General features: G+C 31.7%; 1 pseudogene; it reads left to right on the top strand.

Annotated features, from left to right (window-relative positions):
* Window positions 1-4,362: 4,362 nt before the first annotated feature.
* Window positions 4,363-5,215, top strand: LOC132934207 (uncharacterized; annotated as a pseudogene).
* The last annotated feature ends 397 nt before the right edge of the window (window positions 5,216-5,612 follow it).

The raw sequence follows: 5,612 nt of genomic DNA, 5'->3' as shown, positions 1-5,612 counted from the left end.
ACCTAATTGGCCTCGGGTGGAAAAAAGTTTGTTCATCCCTCACCAGACTATTTTCAATTTCATTTTTTTACGCTTCGTTGAAAAATTATTACTGACATTTTACTGTTAATGCATATTATATGAACATCTATTTAAATGTACCTGTGATTACCCACTAGAATGAACCAAAACAACAACTTATATTTCATATTTAGGTAATTAACGATCTAGTGTGACAATAAAACGTATTTCAAAGTAATACAATTATTTTTCATCCCAAACAAATCAATTTAACTCCATTTTGGACGAAATCAAATTTTAATTATTATAAATTATAAATATACGAGTTCCTCAAAAGTTAAATTGAGAAATACCATACTTGTACCAGGTACCTATTAATATAAGTAAATCAAGACTATTTAACATAGATAAATTAATTATCGGAGGTCATCAAATCATCAAATCAATTATTTTGTGCCTGTTGCAGTAACGATATGCTCAACATCAACTTGAATATCTTTTATCGTAGGAAAGTGAATCTAGTCGGTATTAATTCTAATTTAACATATCCATAACATTGATATATTATATAGTCAATGACGAGGTACGCTTGACACCTATATATACTGTACAGCAGATCTTTATCTACTTGCCCACTTTTTTAGTATACACATTTTTTTTCCATAAATTGCAAAGTACCTAGATAATTTTTAAAATAACTTGATGTACCTATATAAGTTATAAATTTAAATTTAAACGAGAATTTTTTAAATTATCCAGTATATAGTCCATTATTATTTATAACTAGCTGACACAGCAATGCTTTGCTATTGCTATGTTTTTGTGATTGTTAAAATCCTTTTGGGTGTAACATGCTGTGGATTTAAGTGTAAATTATATTATATTTTAATTTATAGCCATCCCGATCGAAAAAAAATAGTGATGTCCGTGATATTTACTTGTGATTATGCGAGCAGTATAATATTATCAGGTAGGCAATATACCTGCGGTAGATCGTGAACCCCGTGTGGTGTATACGTCAGTGTATAATTTAACACTAAACTATCAAAGTTATATCAAGTTTGTAGTTTTTACTTAATTTAACTGACGATGGGTTAATACAATCAGATAATACACAATCCTAACCTATAACAGTACTAAAATCTGACGAATAAAAAAAAACCAAACATTCGTATTTATAGGTAGATAAAGAAGTAAAATAAAAAGTAAAAATAAGAAGAAAAAGGTGGATAAGTGGATGTAGCTCTGCTGTACAGTAGGTTACAAATATGTCACTGTTTAATGGATGTCATTGAATTTGAATTCAATGATAAAATATCATTGTATACGAAAAACGATTCTGAGTGGTGATGGTTTGTCAGTGTGGACTGACAGTCGACAGACCGTCTTGGCTCAGAATCCTTTTTCGTATACAATGATTTTATTTCATTGAATTCAAATTTACTACATCTTTTACAGTAACCTATACGATTCCTAATCTACAGCAGTGGTACTCACTTGCACAGTTCCTACCTTTTTACTAGTTTTTTTTACAATCTGTAATACTAATTAATAAGTGTGAAGTACCTACATAAGTACGGATGGATGACGACGAGACAAAATACACATGAATACAGAAAAGTAAAAAATCCCAATAATTGTGATACAATTATTGTGTTATTGAAAATTTTATATCTCGATATTTACAGAAATGAATATACTTATTATGTAGGTACATCTTAACTTGATAATTTGTTTTCTCTATTTAAGTGCAATACAGAGAATTTGTATTCAGCAGTACCAATCTTATTTTGTTAGCGTTAATATTATAGCAAATTCATTAGTTATGATTAGTATCAAAATTAAACACATTATTTGTTTTTCTGCATTGCCTTATTAACATTTTAGCATTTATAATTTATTGTAAATAAATATGCCATACTTATAATTTACATAAAAATTAAAATATCACAAGCAAACTAACGTAAAATTAGATCATTTTTTTAACTTTAAGTTTTATAAACGGCCAATTCACACTAATATATAACAGTAATATATTTGTTCTGGTGAACGCAAATTTACTGCCTATCTGGCATGTGAGTTGAGATAATAAATAATGGGTGGAAATTCTTCACTGATAATATTAATAATAATATAAACTAATATTTTTTTTTATATTTTTAAATTGTGAAAATAAATATAATATTATTTTCAAATAATTGTTTTAATTTTTTACCTTACAAATTCATTGTAAATAGTAATTTACTTACGATAAATTCGTCGAAACCCTTTGTAATAATGACTAATAAGATCCGGAATTGTATTGAAATGTAACAAAATAAAACTTAATAGTTCATTTTTGACTCCCTATCGAGTAACACGTGTATAGCCTTATCGCAAACGCATTTTATCTGCCGATAGAAGTGGTCCTACTCTGCTCTACAAGAAATCGATAATATGTTTCCATATAAAGTACTAAGAGCCGTCTACCTAAATAGTTTCAATTACAATAAACAACTGCGTTTGCTCTCAATGAACACCAATATGCCTAATCGATTGCGCTTAAATTCACATAACTCTATTAAACTATCATAGTGACAAATTATTAGCATCCAACAAACTTTCAACTCAAATCTACTCCCCCAAAACCTCCTCAACTCAAGACAATCCTGCCACCAATAATATAAGCAACACTCAACCTGCTTCAATTTCTCCGTCAAAAAGCTCCAAAGTTAAAAGCTTCGCTGAGACAACAGCTAAGTCTGTCACGCCAAAAATGAACCTAGCTATTGTAATGAACTCAATAAATAGAATGAAACAAATTCGTTACATTATTGCGATCAGCAAAATTACTGATTCTAACAACATTATGTCACGTATATTCAATAATAGGTTTTGAGTTTTTTTTAAAAACCAACAGATTTATCTTTATTATTAGATTTGGCCATATTTATCGATAACATCGAGAAACATATATGCAAATTAATCAATCTGGTCAAACGGATTATATTATCGAAAGTTTACTCCGCTATATTGAATAACTCCATCTTCGAAGCGCTAGTGACACTTGGTGTAAAAACAGCATCCCCAATCACGGCGCTAAAGGTGAGTATCCAACTCAATCAATTCACGCATATCACAAGTTTTCGTAGACAACTGTACATAAACTCCGATGACTTTTCAAAACTTCCAAGTTTGATAGCAATTGTCTTAGACAATACCTCATACCACATATTCATTACGGATGACACTGTAACTTGCTTTTCATGCAAAAGAACAGGCTATGTATCATCCTCATGTAAGACGATACACACTGCTTTCTCCTCAAGAGAAAATATGATCACCTCTAATGAAGAAACAACCTATAATACTCCATCCCAATATATCGTGGAAAAACCAATAGTATGAACGTGATTTCTGATCTACCTTTAGACAACACAACCCACCTAACCGTCAAGAAAACTTCGAATACTATCGAAATGTCCAATAAAATTGATGAACAAATCACTCAAGATGATAATCACGCAGATATATTGGACTCACCGGTACACCAAGTTATTTTTAAAAAATAGCTCCAAAACCCACATGTCCGTCAGCGCCTCTCTTCCCCACGTTGATCTCTCTTCTACCTGAATTAGGTGAGGATACACTGGCAGTTAAAAACACAAATTCAAATAACCACACCAAGAAAAAACCTTAAGTCAGATCAAGATCAAACTCCTCAAAGAGGAGCACTGACAAATTAGATGACCTTCTTGAGCCAGCGACGGCCATCTTGCAGAACAAAGACTCCTCCATTGACCTAATTTTATTAAAATATATTCTAGAAAACTTCCCAAACAAAAACTTAAAATGATCTATGCAATAGTATTGGATCCAATGCTTCTGACGTCCTCAATATGGCTAAAAAAGTAAGACCATTATCGGCGGACAGAAAAATGAAATCCAGAATATCCAGATTAACTAAAATCCTATTTTAATCATTACCTTACTCTGAAGACCACACTTTCCAGAGTTCCAACCTGAATCAATCCAACCAACAAAACACTACTCTAAATTCCAATTTTTAATTTTTTTTTTTTTTGTTTTGATTTTGTTTCAATTTCAATTTTTAAACGGTTTATATCGGTTTCTAAAATTGGTTTCAAGTCCTACCTACCAGACACAACATTGCCAACGGAAACTTATCTGCTCAAACCTTTCCATCACAAATTCTGATCTTGCATCACTATTCAAGTGGTAAGTACTGACATCGTATAATAGCAGTTACCACTGGCCAATAGGAATAAAATACTTCAACCATTCTCCCCCTCCCCAACTAAGAACTTATTGGAACCTCCAGAACCCCAACACTGGGCTGCACTCGGAATTAATTGAATACAGCACGCTGTCATTCGAAATCTCTTCTTAGAAATAATGTCCCAACAATACTCCAGTAGTACACCTATATACACTGACGCATACAACAATTCCAATGGAGTGGGTGTTGTGGCAATGATAGAACATGCAAATCATACATTGTCACTTCCTTCTAGCACCAACATGTAACAGCGGAAACCTATGCTATCTTCGAAGTACTGAAAATCTCCTCCTCCTTGAATTCAGATTTTTTTGGTATCATAAGTGTCTCCCTTGAGTGCCTTAAAATCAATCTCAAATCCCTACTCTAAGAATGAACTAGGGCAGCATATCTAGGAGCTGACATCAACTACCAATAAAACAATAAATTTGGTAGGTGCCCTTACCACGTCGGTATTCCTGGCAATGAAACAGCAGACAAACTCGTACATTGTGCTACACTTCCTAACAATGCTTTAACACTAAACCTAATCACATCCACAGAGTCACTTGAAACAATTAACCTCAAAATTCTGGATACATGGCAGAAAAACTAGAGTAACGTTTCTATATCAAATAAATTAAGTAATACTAAGCCTTTCATCAACAAATGGAACTTTTCCCCATATCCTTAAAATAAGAGACAAAGTTATTATATCCCGATAAAAAATAGGCACACACACCGCACCCACTCCTTCCTCATCACCAAAGAACCTGCTCCAGTATGCAACACATGCAAGGAGAACCTCACGATCGACCACATTGTGACAAGATGCCCAAATTACGACGAAGCACAATTTTCAAAAACCCACCACCACTCCAACTTGCCGTCAGGGAAGAAAACACCGAAGTAATATACAAAATGTTCTATTATATACATTTAAACCATAAATTATAAATACTTTATTCCTGTTCACATTTATTACAATTATAGGTTAATAACCATAAGTTGTTAAGGTCTTTACCTAAAAAAAAAAAAAAATGGTAATAGATATGCTAAACAATAATTTATTTCGAGCTTATCAAGACCGTATTTACACGGATATTGATGGGTTTAAAAAAGTTCTATTTTAATAAGAATTACCATTAAAATATTATAGATTAGAGATAAATATACACGGTTCATGGTTATTTTGTCTACATATATTGTATAATACATAATTAAATATTATAATTTAAAAAATAGTTTTAACAATAACTATTCATAGGATTGGTAAGAAAATATACTTATATTAATAATTATAATGAATAGGCGGATAATAGTGTTTGATATTTGTATAATCAGGTATCGCAAT

This window comes from Metopolophium dirhodum, chromosome 1, assembly GCF_019925205.1.
Source record: "Metopolophium dirhodum isolate CAU chromosome 1, ASM1992520v1, whole genome shotgun sequence".
NCBI lineage: Eukaryota > Metazoa > Arthropoda > Insecta > Hemiptera > Aphididae > Metopolophium > Metopolophium dirhodum.
The sequence above is the reverse complement of the archived record's forward strand: the minus strand, read 5'-3'. Positions and strand labels throughout refer to the sequence as shown.